This window comes from Ruditapes philippinarum, unplaced genomic scaffold (genome assembly GCF_026571515.1).
Source record: "Ruditapes philippinarum isolate M1 unplaced genomic scaffold, ASM2657151v2 ctg8769_1_1_1_1, whole genome shotgun sequence".
NCBI lineage: Eukaryota > Metazoa > Mollusca > Bivalvia > Venerida > Veneridae > Ruditapes > Ruditapes philippinarum.
Genome location: NW_026853116.1, coordinates 1 through 15,855, shown reverse-complemented (window position 1 = coordinate 15,855; position 15,855 = coordinate 1). Strand labels below are relative to the sequence as shown.

Genomic DNA, 15,855 nt, shown 5'->3' with positions numbered 1-15,855 from the left:
TTTCTGATCTATCTATCTATAGTCTATGCTTAATGAGGGTCCTTCCGCCCGTACGAGCACAAAATGCAGCTTTCGCTATCGAGTACGGACCCCGGACATGTCAACAGTCATGCCCTTAAAGAGTTTAATTTTGAAACACAGAGTGTTGCTAATTTACCTCCGTGCAAGGCGTGCATTACCAATGTTACGTGTGTGTGTTTGCGTTTGTTTACCTTCGCCAATGTTACTTTTTTTTAATGCGTTTATTTAAGGTCGCCGCCGGAAAGCCCATATGGGCGATCGTACACTCAAGTCGGGCCATCCTAGAGCGTCCCGTCGAGATTATTTCGTCGATTTTTTTACAGGAAGACCCCAGGTGCCCCTTCGAGCATTATTTCAGACACTAGCGGCACCTGGGTAGAGAACCACCGACCTTCCGTAAGCCAGCTGGATGGCTTCCTTCTGAAAGATTTCGACCCGAGTGAGGATCGAACCTACAGCGGTGAGGGACCTGTGATCTCAAGTCAGCGACCTTAACCACTCAGCCACGGAGGCCTCTGTCCAAGCGCCAAAGTTACGTATGTATGTTGTTAATGCTTAATGACTTTGTGTGTGTGTGTGTGTGCGTGCGTGTGCGTGTGTGTGTGTGTGTTTGTGTGTGTGTTTGGTGTTTGTTTACCCTCGCCACCGGAAAGAGACCAAATGGGCGAGCATATAGTTCATTTATAATCATTTAAAAAAAAAGGGGGGATCTGATATTTATTTACTTATTATTATATCCATACATGTGTTTATGTGCATACCATATCCCCCATGACAGGGTAGTCTCTACGTACAACCTCTGCCATGGGAGGAAGATGGGGCAATCCCATACTAAGTTTGAGAAATCTAAAATTTAATAATTAAAAGCACTTAATTTAAAATCGGCCAAAACGTTTATATAAGTTACCGTCTTTTATAACAGGAGTAATTAATATTTAATATAACTAAAATTTTTTTAGAAATTTACCTATAATTGTAGAGTTCGCATACTTATGTGCAAGAAGGCATGTCAGGAACGTTTTCTGACCATTTCATTGTGGGCTGACTGTTACTTATGTTGGTTTCTATTTAAATGTTATAAACCGTATACATTGGGATGCATACACTTAACAAAAGTTCTAACCGATCACTTTTTAAATTTTGATTATTTTATAACCGGTCAAGAGATCCTTATAAAATTTTGCAGAGGTGATTTTTGTGTCATTTTCTACCGATATGTGGAAAGAAAAATAATTTAATACGGTTCGATGCACTCAAGCTGGAAACAAGACGCGGTTTACACATTTTGGCACGAAATTTTCGTGCAGAGCGTGGTGAGTATTAAATTTTACATTGCATAAATCCTTGTTAACGTTATAAGTGAAAAAACATAAAACATGGCACGAATGTCGATGCAGGATCGTGCTGTAGCTGTTGGTATGTTGAATGCTGGAGCCTCTATCAGACATGTGAGTGGCTGTTCATAAAAGTTTTTTTTTAAATATCGAGATAATGTATTATTTAAATAGAAAAATGATATAATTTTATTATTCTCAATGTGTTCATTCCTATTTCAGGTCGCAAGACATTTCAATCGGGCCTTTTCGACGATCCATAGACTTTGGACGAAGTATCAAGGGACCGGAAACGTTTCTGACTTACGCCGCAGACCAAGAAGAAAGGTTACAACTCGCCGACAGGATCGGTTTATTATCGTGAATCACCTAAGGAATCGTTTCACCCCTGCAACATCAACGGCTTCACGTACAATTGGCATAAACAACCGCCGAATATCACCACAAACTGTACGTTACCGCCTCAGAGCCGTCGGGATACGTGCCCGTCGGCCTTTTAAGGGGCCTATTCTTACCGCAAGACACAGACGGAATCGTTTGACGTGGGCCAGACAACATCTTCGATTTACCAGGGCTGACTGGGCCAATGTGTTATTTGTGGACGAAACACGAATCAAACTACGCAATGCGGACGGGCGAGTACGTGTATACCGTCGCCAGGGTGAAAGGAATTGTGCCAACTGTGTCGTCGAGGTTGACAATTTCGGTGGTGGCTCATTGATGGTGTGGGCAGGCATATCAATGCACACCAAGACAGTGATCGTACCTATACGAGGTAATCTCAACGCCCACAGGTATCAGAATGATGTTGTGCAGCCCATTCTACTGCCTCACATACGGATAAACCGTGGTATGTTGTTGGCGCAAGACAATGCCCCATGTCATGTTGCCAGAACCACTAATAACATGTTGGCAGCCAACAATGTCAGACTCCTTCCATGGCCATCGAAAAGCCCGGATCTCAATCCGTTGGAACACGTATGGGATTTATTGAAAAGACGTGTCCGGGATCTGCCTCAGCCGCCAAGTAATATCGGTGAATTGGAGCGTGAAGTACAACGGGTCTGGAACAATATTCCACAACGAACACTTCAGAATTACATAACATCAATGAGGGGCAGATGCCGAGCCGTAATAGCAGCTAATGGAGGGCATACCTGATACTAAATGAAATGTTGGTACATGTTGTGACTTTTTGTTTTACGGGTATCCTTCTTTATTGTGCTATTGTGCTCTAACCAGTTGTTGGATTTTAATGAAATTTCATGTGAACATTGTAAATGAAATTCTCTTTGAAATAAAATAACAGTCGGATCTATTGGTATTATTCTTTTTCATATACAAACGAAAACTCAGGGTGATCGGTTAGAACTTTTGTTCAGTGTATAATTAATTACATGTTTGTAATTAGCAGAGTTTGTTTTAAATTTTGTAAATTTTGTAAGTTTCTACCGAACACCCGCTTTATAAAGTTAATTTTGATTGGTTTAGAGAGGATTGCCTCCTTTGTTCTCATTGGTCTAAAATTTCTTCTTTCTCAATAAGGAGGTCAATCCGATTTTCTTGAAAGTTCTGCAAGTTTTTCTGTTGACCTATTTCGACAAGTTTGTCGCGCGGACTGGGTGCTTAATGACTACAGAAATGTAACTTTATATACTAAAGTTATAACTATTTCAAAACAACCAATATATCAACATGTTATTATTAAACATTTAGTTTCATAAATATAAATTAAGAATAATTATCAAAAGCAAAATTATTAAAGTCTTATGCCTGAAATCTTCTTTATATTGACAAATTCAATCACTAATAGTATACTTGATATGCTGTGTGTAAATGTAATTCAAAATGTAACAATTATAATTTCATGTACTTCTAAAAAAGGGAAATAACAAATTTATTACTAAGTGTCAAAAATCAGAACATTAATAGCTATTTATAGCTTTCGAATTCATGTACAGTAGAACTGCTTTCCGGTTCTCATTGGCGTCCGCGCCGAAGCGCGGCGCTCTTATGGAATGAGATCAGATTTTGTGAAAGGGCGACAGCAACTTCTCGAGCCTTTTAGTCGGTCATAATAAAAGCCGAAAATTCCGATCGGTATGAGGGTGCTTGATTATTAAATAAGAATGAAATGTCGCGATATGTTACAATGAATTTTCGCAATGCAAACATTTACAAATGAAATAACCTTTTCCGTCAATAAATCGCGCTCTTCGGGGTTTTTTATTTATCATTTTGTAGTACACAGTCGGTTATCATGTCATGGTATGTTATTGTTGTACATGTATCCTAGAATGATCAGTTGATGACCTAAATATTCCAAAAACCTATTTATAGATATATCTTTTTATCACTCCTATCGGTAAATGCCGGTCTCTCCCGGTCTATTTTGACCAGGATTTACTAGTGACCGGCGAATAGTACCACACGTTATATTGTCCGGTCTCTCCCGGTTTTGGAGTAGATGTTTGATATCGTTACAATTAGAAATCAAAGCGCTGAAAGCACTGATGTATTCGCTGCGCATTATAAATACATATGTGTCTTACTAAAAACGTTGCAATTGTAACGAATAAAGGAATATGGGCCACTGAATTACAGATTATTAATCTGATAGAGACATTATTTAACACTGGCTGTTGAATATTACATTGAAAGAGGGAAAGAAATAAGAATAAACTAAATGAGAACAACTTTATTACATTATCTAAGTGGTACAATAAAATATACATCCAAAATATGAATGCATGCAGTACATTCATGACTAGATCCTTAACATGATGAGAGAATTATGTTATAATGAATATATATACAGTAACAATACCTAGAATACTATATTGCTACATAAGCTTCAAATGTAATGACAGACAGATTACCTAGCTAAAGCATTTCAGTTTTGATGAAAAGTGAAACTTGGAACATGTTAATTTCATGAAATTTAAGAAGAAAATATAGGTATTTTTGTAAAATACTTTAATTTTAAAAATTTCTGAGATTAAAAAAAATACAAAAAAAGTACTTTTAATAGTTTGAGTATTATAATTTTAATTAGCCTGTAACAGTCAAAAATAAATTTTAAAAGTCTGTTATTTACTTTTTTGCAAAGAAACATTACAAATGGAATGGGAGCATGAGTAAATGGCTTTAATAATGCAAAACAAGCAAAATGGGACAATAAGAGAAAAGGATGGTTGTAATATCTTATCGTTTTTTTACCTACTGTGACCTTATCATGCAAAAGACCAAATTAATTTTAAGCGTTCTTGCACACAGTAAATGAGAATTTTTGACGTTTTCAAACTGAGTAGTTTAGTATGACATTATTGAAATATGGATGATGGACAGACTAGGAATCTTTGACTGATTGTAATAGCTGAGCTTTTGCTAATGTGAGCTAAAAAAATGAGAATACTGATGTCAAGGATGATTCAATAATATCCATATTTAAGAAAACACAGTTTTAAAACCCAATTACAATATTGATAAACAAGAGGGCCATGATGGCCCTGAAGTCGCTCACCTGTATAAAGGCCCCCGTAGCGGGGCCAGTTTAAACCCGAGGGCTTTTATTTGAACAAACTTGGTAGACACCCATTAGAAAATGTTTCATGCTAAACATCTAAGGTCTAGCTGGTCAAGTTTTTTTTTTACACATATAGTTAAAAACAATGACACACCTGGGGCAGGGCCAGTTTGGACCCAAGGGCTTTTATTTGAACAATCTTTGTAGACACTTACTAGAAAATGTTTCATGCTTAATATCTGAACTCTAGCTATTCAGATTTTTTGAAGAAGATTTTTAAGTTTTTGTTATACACATATAAGGAAAATCAATGACCCCCGGGGTGGGACCAATTTTGACCCCAGGGCTTTTATTTGAACAAACTTTGTAGACACTTACTAGAAGATGTTCCATGCTTAATATCTAAACTCTAGCTATTTGGGTTTTTTCAAAGAAGATTTTTTAAGTTTTTGCTTTACACATATAAGGAAAATCAATGACCAACGGGGCGGGACCAATTTTGACCCCAGGGCTCTTATTTGAACAAACTTGGTAGACATCCATTAGAACATGTTTTAGGCCAAATATCATAGCTAGCTCTGGCTCTTTTGGTTCTTTAAAAGAAGATTTTTTAAGTTTTTACTATATGCATATAGGGAAAATCAATGACCCCTTGGGGTGGGGCCAATTTTGACCCCAGGGCTTTAATTTGAACAAACTTGGTAGACACCCATTAGAAGATGTTTCATGCTAAATTTCTTAGCTCTAGCTCTTTGGGTTCTTTAAAAGAAGAATCTTTAAGTTTTTACTATATGCATATAGGGAAAATCAATGAACCCCTGGGGCGGGGCCAATTTTGACCCCAGGGCTTTTATTTGAACAAACTTGGTAGACACTCACTAGAAGATGTTTCATGCCAAATATCTAAGCTCTAGCTCTTTGTGTTTTTTAGAAGAAGATATTTTAAGATTTTTTCTTTTGGTTGCCATGGCAACCAGAGTTCTGCATGGAATTAAATTCTTTGAACAATTTTCAAAGGTGACCACCAAAGGAACATTCCTGTGAAGTTTGGATGAAATTGGCGAAGTGGTTTATGAGATGTCATTTAAAGTAAAAGTTTTTGGACAGACGGACGGACGACAAGCGATCACAAAAGCTCACCCTGTCACTTTCTGACAGGTGAGCTAAAAAGTAAACAATGCATATTATCTATGCCCCTCGTTAAAACATGATAGAAATATCCCAAGAACCTTTTTACTCACAATAATAATACATGTAATTATAACAGCATTAATAAGTACATCGCCTTATCTAATAGTCTGAATCTTACCCAATTAAATGTTGCATGACAAACATTCTATTATAAAGCTTTCAATATTTCAGTTACTTCATACATAATCAGTGTTCTTTTCTAATTAAAGCATATATACAGAACTTGCTAACATGAAAAACAAATTTCGTCACGATAAGTTTATCTCATGTATAAAATTGCAACTTGCTTGCAATTTAAGTAATTTATTTTAAGATTCTTATGCTAGAAAGTATGGTGATTGCTCAATTTTAATTCATTTGTTAAAAACATTTTCATAAATTGGAAACACACTCTATAAATGGCTTGGTACTTCATATCAATTGTGAAATTTCTTTTATTAAGAATATAACTTACTGATAAATGTTCACAAAATTGCAAATACAATGTAAATCTAAAAACAATGCTACATAATTAAGGTATTATCAAATTATATAATGATTAAGACAATGGATTGAAATGATAGAAAAACAAGCAAATGTAAAATTAACATAAATAAATATATACATGTAACACTATTGACCATAAGAAACAGTTAAGTCAAACAAATGTAATAGTTATTATGCATTTAAATTTGGGGTGTAGTGTCATGTTTCTTTGGAAATTGAAGTCAAAATAGTTCTCAGAAATCAAATATTTCTCTGACAAAGATAGAAATGTTATGAGCATGTAAAGCTCCCACAAACTTTCTGATATAACTCTAGTGCAATCACTGTTTGTTTTTTACTTTGACTAGAATCAAAAATGATACCTTTGTTTACAGTTTGTGTCCACAATGATAATAGCATATAAATAAATATTATCTTGTCACTTGTGCCTGGTTATATAAAAAAAGACAATTTCTAATAAAGGAATGTACAAGTTTGTTTTGTGTATGTTAAGAACAACTTAAGCATGTAAATAAAAAGTACTGGGAACATGGTATTTTAAAGGTATTATAAGTAGATTTCAACAATAATAAATGAATGATTTCAAAATTTAAAAAAAAAAAAAAAAAAAATGGGTCAAAGACAGAAAAGGTCGGGTTGCATTTCTATACCAAATATCATGATGCTGTAATGTTTTGAAAAATATTTACCACTGACCATTAATGTGGAAAATTTAAATAAGTCAGTTAACAGGAAGTGGATGAGTGAAAGACTTGAAATCGAATCCCACAGTATAAGACCATGTGTCAATGCTGTTTGTCAAATATCAAGAGCCTGTGATAAGTAGTTGCTAAAAAATCTGTCACAAAAATTTCCTACCATTGACCATTAATGTTGAAAATTTAACGGTAAACGGGGCTTGGTGAGGGACAGACCTGAAATCAAATCCGACAGTATGGGACCACGTCAATACTGTATACCAAATATCAAGAGGCTGAGATAAGTTGGTATGGAAGACAAAACTATGAAACTATGAACATTTGTTTACATAAATTCCATAAATAAGTTCAAGGTGGGGGGGGGGTGGGAGGGAGGGGGTAATTCTGGAAATAGTCATGCTTGTCACACAACATATGTGTAATGATAAGAAATATAAACAAGAGGGCCATGATGGCCCAAAGTCGCTCACCTGTATATAGACCCCCGGAGCGGGGCCAGTTTAAACCCCAGGGCTTTTATTTGAACAAACTTGGTTGACACCCATTAGATGATGTTTCATGCTAAACATCTAAGGTCTAGCTTGTTGGGTTTTTTTTAAAAGAAGATTTTTTCAAGTTTTTTTCTTTACACATATAGTTAAAAACAATGACACACCTGGGGCAGGACCAGTTTTGATCCCAGGGCTTTTATTTGAACAATCTTTGTAGACACTTACTAGACAATGTTTCATGCTTAATATCAGAACTCTAGCTATTCAGGTTTTTTCGAAGAAGATTTTTAAGTTTTTGCTTTACACATATAAGGAAAATGAATGACCCCGGGGCGGGGCAATTTTGACCCCAGGGCTTTTATTTGAACAAACTTGGAATACACTCACTAGAAGATGTTTCATGCTTTGTATCTAAACTCTAGCTATTTGATTTTTTCATCAAAAAAGATCTTTTAAGTTTTTGTTATATGCATATAAGGAAAATGAATGACCCCCGGGGCGGGGCCAATTTTGACCCCTGGGCTCTCATTTGAACGAACTTAGTAGACACCCATTAGAACATATTTCATGCTAAATATCTTAGCTCTAGCTCTTTACATTCTTTAAAAGAATTTTTTTTAAGTTTTTACTATATGCATATAGGGAAAATCAATGACCCCCTGGGACGGGGCCAATTTTGACCACAGGGCTTTTATTTGAACAAACTTGGTAGACAACCATTAGAAGATGTTTTCATTCTTTGGGTTCTTTAAAAGGAGATTTTTTAAGTTTTCACTATATACATATAGGGAAAATCAATGACCCCCCCCCCCAGGGCGGGGCCGATTTTAATTCTAGGAACAAAATTAGAACAGTTTGGTTTTGGACCTATAGGTGATACCATAGACCAAATATCAAAGCTCTAGGCCATTTTACTTTCAGACCAGAATATTTTTCAAGTTTTTACTATATGTATGTAATGAGAATCAATGACCCCCCGTCCATTATTTGAACAATCTTGATAGAGGTCTAAAACACAATGTTTCATGCCAAATATCTAATCTGTAGCCTTTGCCAAATCAGAGAAGAAGATTTTTCTAGATTTTACTATATACATATAAGGAAAAACCTATGACCCCCCAGGGCGGGGCCAATTTTGACACTTTAAGGGACAAAATTTGAACAACTTTGGTAGAGGACCCATAGATGATACCATATACCAAAAATCAAAGCTCTGGCCCATGTACTTTCAGACAAGAAGATTTTTTTAATTTTGTGTTTTTTGAAATCCTTTTCTGGCCCTATGACCTACATATGCAACAGACCGGAACCATTTGAACAACTTTGAAAGGGGCCCACCCAAGGATCATTTCTGTAAAGTTTGGTCGATGTGCAGTCATTGGTTTCAGAGGAGAGGTTGTTTATGTTAAAAGTTGACGACGCTTGACGACGGACACAGGGCCATCACAATAGCTCACCCTGAGCATTGCTCAGGTGAGCTAAAAATTAAATTAAATTACTTATAATATTTCTTTAAAAAAAAGTTCAAAGGGATATTAACCTGAAAATATTGCTTTAAGAGTAAATTATGAACCTAGTCACATAAGATGTAATTGATGATAAGATATATGCATTTGAAGTAAGAGGTAGATGCCTTTGAAACTAAAAAAGTCATAGTAAAAAATAATATTTTTCAAGTAACAAAAATTTAAGTTCATGGGGAGGTAATTCTTGCAATATTGGTGCTAGCGTTAACAACCTTGTCACATAACATTTGGTTAATGATAAGGAACATATATTTGAAATATGAAGTTGATCCCTTAAGAAATAAATAAGTAACAGTAAATAATAGCTGTCGGTAGGACAGCAACGCTCTACCATTCTAAGTGCTTGATAGAAAAAGAGCCTTGGTAATGTTAAATATTAACAAAAGGGCCAAATTTTCCTTTAAATCCATGTTACTGTTATAGGCCTTGAAGAGAGTCCTATTATGCTCTCAAAGAAGAGTATAAAATTTCAACTTGTTCCTAGCCAGATGTCAATAGTATATGAAAATATCTGAGGTGGTATGCAAACTTTAATTAAATAACATAAAATCTAAGTCAGAAAAGGGGCATAATTCTGTCAAAATGCTTGATCCAGTTATCTCATCATGTTTACAGGTTGGGTCATGATGGTGAACAAGTGTGCAAAGTTTCAAAGCCATATATCAATAGACTTTGATATTTGAGATATTACAAAAACTTTAACATAAGTTATTACACCTATGCTGACGCAGACGCCGACAACAAAACTGACGCACTGGCGACTACAACAGCTCTACTTTTTCTTATCGAATAGTCGAGCTAAAAATAACTTTTTTAGGAAAATTCTATCTTCAAGAGGAGATAAATTTGAAAATATTGGTAATAGAGTAATGAACCGTGTCACATAAGATGTGGTTGATGATAAGGAACATATATTTGAAGTATGAAGTTGATCCCTTAAGAAATAAGGAAGTAACGATAGAAAATAATATTTTTTAAGTAAAATTCTAAGTTCAAGGGGAGATAAATCTGAAAATAGTGGTGCTAGAATTATGAACCTTGTCACATAAGATGTGGAAAACCAAAACTTTAATCTGACTAAGGACGCGGATGCCGGGGCAAGTAGGACGGCTCTCCATATACTTTGTATAGTCCAGCTAAAAATGAAAAGTAAGAAAGTGTTTTATGCAGTAAACATTAATATAAATATAAAAGTGATATGGCACTTTTTGTACTAAGAAGCGAGGAATGATATTTTATCTTTTCTTGCATCCTAAATCTATAGTAAATGATATTTTACTGTACCTTTCTTGCCTATTAAATGTATGGTATTGTACCTAACAATATTGCTTTAGCAATGATGTTCCAGGGTTTTCACATGTTTGTTTACACAAAATATCCATACATATATCTAATTTCTATTATAATACATATATATGCATTAAACTTTATGCTTTAAACAAAAAATAGAACTTCTTACAACATTACCATTAGACAGGATAAATTTTGACCCCAGTGACACTACTGAAGTTTTCCAGATTGTATGTAAATGATAAGCAGACTGGAAATCTATACACCTGACAATCTATTTTCCTTTCTTCGAATTTTTCCATGAATATGTGACCATAAGGCTTGGAATTTTTTTAACAACATAGCAATATTCTGAGGTATCCAATGCATTTCTCTGCTTAACTTCAGCTAGAAACTTTTTAAAAGGAAGTTTTTCACATATTTCCAATACAATTTAGGTGAAACATGTAGGTCCACTGGCATTCAGGGCTTCCATTAAGATCCAAAATTCGGAAGTCAAAGACTGCAAAATGTCTTGACATTGGAAGTAACAAAATATTGGTAAAGAAGAAAAAAGCATTACATTTTGGAAGTCACAAGCCAAATTCAAGGAGTGAAATGACTCACAAACTTCCATTAATGAAAGCCCTGCCATTACTATGAAAATGGTAGCCTGATGTGCATTTACAAAAAGTGTTTATACCTTTATCATTCAAACAAAAAGTTTCTCCAAAAATTGTGTATTTCTCATCTAAACAAACAACTCGGCACATTTCAACATCTTACAGTTCACATATATTCGTCTTACATGTCCACAGATATTTATATACAATGGATAGGAAGCTCAGAAAATAGTTGATAGTCAGATTCAGATCCACAGTGCGCTTCGGTGATAATCGTGTTTTCCCACTAGCCCCCGATTCTCGCACTCTCGTTAAACTTCGGCAATATCCATGAACTACTGTTTACATTGCCGACATTTTTTTTTTTGAGAAATATCTGTGTGGAAAAGTGTGTATGGTACGTTTTAACATAAATAACTATTGCTTCTTATGTAAGTAGAAAATGCTTCTTCTTTTTTTGTCAATGTTCCTCTTCGAATTGAATATGGCGGTATTTTGGCTACTATTACCCTGGATGCATCAAATCTTGGAAAATCCCGAAACACATGATAACTTGCACTAGAACAACCCCAATAATACTGAATTTAACTGTATGACGTCTAAGTTACTTCTACATCTATATTAAGCTCCATGACATGTCCAATCAATCAGTAAATCAGTAAGTTGATTGATCATTAGAACATTCAATCAACAATCATAAATCAGAGAATGAATCATCAAGTCAATGAAATCGAGGAAATCAACACTCTGAAATTAAACAAATTACATCAACATAAAAATAGAGTTAAATCAATTTCCTTTGTCTGAAATGCATAATTATCATTTAAATAAAAACATACAAAATTTATGGTCAATTACAATAAACCCATTCACACTTTCTATATGATCTAAGTAAATAACTGAGGTATATCAAGTGAAAAAATACGAGTTGCTTCCCTTATCTTCGAGTAAAATTGATATCTCTTATGCTTAAACAAAACCGCCAGTTTGTTCTGATTAAATGTCCGCTTTTAAAATGTATTACACCAATAGCAAACGTTGGATCTTAGCTTCATCACAGTATATTCTTCAACACATCTTTTGACTCCACAAATATTCAAATGAACAGTTAACCCTACCACATGTCAGACCATTTTACATACAATTTATACAGTGAGAAAACAACCGGTTATCTTTATTCCTAAAACTACTGATAAGAAAAGCCTCTTGTCTGCTAGTTCTGAAAGTGTTTATCGGTGTATTAAATATTTACAATACATTGAACAGCTTACTTAACCTGTAGGCACTGTATATTAACTTATAATATAGCTATATGCTTTCTATTGGCCGCCACAATCATAAGTTCATTTAATGAAGTTATTATAAAATACATCATAATCATAAATAAATTCTAAACTCACCAGTTCGTGGAATTGAATGTACCAATAAAAGCATTATCTTCTTCAAACACGCATACTGTCAAACTCTATCTCTCTCTGCTGTAACTTCTGCAAAATATAATAAACACAATGTGCAAAGTGATATGAATAAATTGTGAGATTAAGTAAACAGAGAGCTAGATTAACGGATTTTTCTGAAAACAATTCTCAAAGGTTCCAAATCACGAAAACTGATGACATTTCAAATCAGACCACACTCGTTACTTAATTAAAAAAATATCTATGACATACACTCTATAAAACACTAATTTAAACCAAATGCAACTCAAAATAATACTGACCAACTATCAATAATCCATATTTCCAATAAATTAAGAACACTTCGAACTTTTTACAAACAAAGCCGCTTAAACATAGACAAAACTAGTGATATTGCGGGGAAAACAAGGGAAACAACTCAAACAACAAAAAAAATATATCAAGACACCTGAATTATCAACACTGTTACACATCATGAAATCCAAATAAGAATTCCAAAACAGATTACAATAAGTTCAAATAATATTGGTAAGTTTTCTGTACCTACTTTTAGAAAATGATGAGATCAGCTTTCACATACAAATATAGCGTCGAAAACTTTGTTTTGGTACGAACTACTTCCTTACGCAAAGTTAACGCGAATGAATACTAATGATGTTTTTTTACTGATTATATCCTGAAAACATGCAAATAATATACGATAGAAATAACACAATCAAAAATGAACTACTGACAATTAAAAATCTTATCACTTGTGTGTGACAAGAAAATATGTGTAGAACTACTTTGCGTTGTTCGGTACCCATTCTTCTATTGTAATCCCGCAAATTGTGATAGAACTGTATTCACTGCTATAGTCCGAGCACGATAAACAGAACTTTCGTCAGTTCTAAAAATACAAGCACAGTCCATTAAAAGATTAACACAGGTAAACATAGGTAAATTGCAAGTGATTAACAAAATAATTCGTTAAAAGTTGTACAAATTTTATTTTATGAGATAATATCTTCGTTTGACTCTATAGCACAGTAAGTAAGACCGCTTTTTAATATAAAAGTAAATTCAGCTAGTGGGTTCGAAACCTGGTGGAAACTATCATTTTTATTAAAGTTTTTATTCTCTTTTTTTCTTAATTGCTAGTACTTTTTAAATTGCTGACAAAATAAAATTTGATTACGCATATGAACTTAAAGCTACTGTAGTTTTGTCTCTCTTAAAATTTGTTAAAATATTCATACATTTATAATAAGAAAATTAAAAAAAAATATAATAAGAAATCCGAGGGACGGATATTCTGATCCGGACCGCAAACATATATATATCAGATATCTTTCTTGCATATTCTACCATATTCTATTATTTTTTAAACTCTTAACCTTAAAAAAAAATTCTATATTACAGCACGCGACTCATCTGGCACCCCACACCAGATGATATTTCTGGCATGGGTAAAACTAACGGAAACGCCAGTCTGATATGCAAGAAACTGAAATAAATGAGATGAAGATAATCCGATTAAAAAGTGACATAAATAAATCAATCAAAATAAAAACGCATTATGTAGTTTTGTACATAAAGTGGGAAATAAAAAAGATAAAAAACGATTTTGTTTTGTTTTAAACATACCCTTCTGTCATTCAGTAGGTTCCTTCTGAACTACTTCTGAACTAAGAGCTCTACCGATTGAGCTATGGCGACATTTGTTACTTACTTTTACAATTATTAGTCAAAGGCTCAATCAATAGGATGTGCAACAATTAATTTACCTATATGGTATTAACGTGGACTGTTCCGTACTATAAATAAATATGAAGAAACTTCTGTTTATCCTGCTCGGATTATAACGCAGCGAATACAAAAAACAACAATAGCATGTTTCATTTTATCTATATGAGATAAAAACAATAAATATGTACACGGATTTATATGTAATATAAATTCGTGATATGTACAATAATTGAGAAAAAGGTACATTTTTTATGGTATTAAAATGACATTATCAACTTTGAAACATTTTATTTAATTATTCAATTTGTTATCCGTGTTTAGTAAAGATGCCGAGGAATTATTCAAAGTTACAAATTAGATTTTATGAATTATTCAATTGATCGATAATTTAAAAAATGATAAAGAAAAATACAATGTACATGTACATGGTTTAAGAATAAACAATATTATATTATATATTGAAAGATAAACCATAATTTACTGACTTTTTCCAGTTAAGCTTTGACTTATTAATTAATATGACACGCTGTGAATCGCCGAAGGGGGAACCAATTTGATAATCGAAAGGAGTTATTAAATCCGAATTTATTAATAGCTGTAAATCGAAGGGATTAATTGATAAAATCCGGGCCCATGGACAAAAAAAATAGTAAACACAAATAGCCTCACGCCTGTGGGCGCGGAACAAATAACATCGAAGTGAACAAATCGGTACATAGAAAAATCGGGAAACATAATTTACGATACTTAGCGCTACGTGGATGTTTCATTCCGTTCTAATCTTTTAAATTGTATAAATCGATTACCGTATTGTTTTTCTGAATAGCGTTTTACTATTTCGTGTTCCGATAAATAGTAACTGTGAACATTACAGGTACAATACAAGAAAAGCATTGATGCAAAGCATCAAAGGGCGTCCAAGCAAGAAATGCAGAAAGTGAAGATGAACTAGTAGACATATGATGACAAGATATTCTTATAAACTTTTCAATGGTTAATTGGTTTTTACCAGAATGAACGGACGAAAGACATTGTTCATTATGAACTTTGATTGGCATGCTAGAGATTAAAATATTACTTGTTATTTCTTTATGATCGTGATTATTAGTAGCAACAGATATACATGTATACAATCATTTATAATCCATATGTGTAACGCATGATCAACACCATGCACACTTCTGGAATTGTCCCTTATTATGTTATCGCTATAAGCAAAGACCCCTTCTTAAGTTATCTGTTCACACTTAGTAAAAATATGACACTGGTTATATTACCATGTTGATCATGTTGAGCATAATTGTTTATTATACAATATTGTAATATCTATTTTAATATAAAAAATACAGATTTTATGAATATTGTTTTCCTCTCTTTTTTGTGTTTTATGTGCTATTTTAATACTGAGTTTTTTTACGTTTACTACTCTTTTTTTATTATTAAAATTGTAAAATTAATTTTAAGACTTCAATTGTCATATTGACTGACGATTAAAAGTCAAAACTAAACTGGAAAAAGTCAGTAAATTATGGTTAATCTTTCAA

General features: G+C 33.6%; 1 long non-coding RNA gene across 1 annotated transcript; it reads right to left on the bottom strand.

Annotated features, from left to right (window-relative positions):
• Window positions 1-4,038: 4,038 nt before the first annotated feature.
• LOC132734289 (uncharacterized) lies at window positions 4,039-13,124 on the bottom strand. The gene is made up of 3 exons (XR_009626292.1): window positions 12,886-13,124; window positions 12,566-12,652; window positions 4,039-11,912 (listed from the first exon to the last, which is right to left on the bottom strand). It is a non-coding gene; the product is annotated as an uncharacterized LOC132734289 (long non-coding RNA).
• Window positions 13,125-15,855: the final 2,731 nt, after the last annotated feature.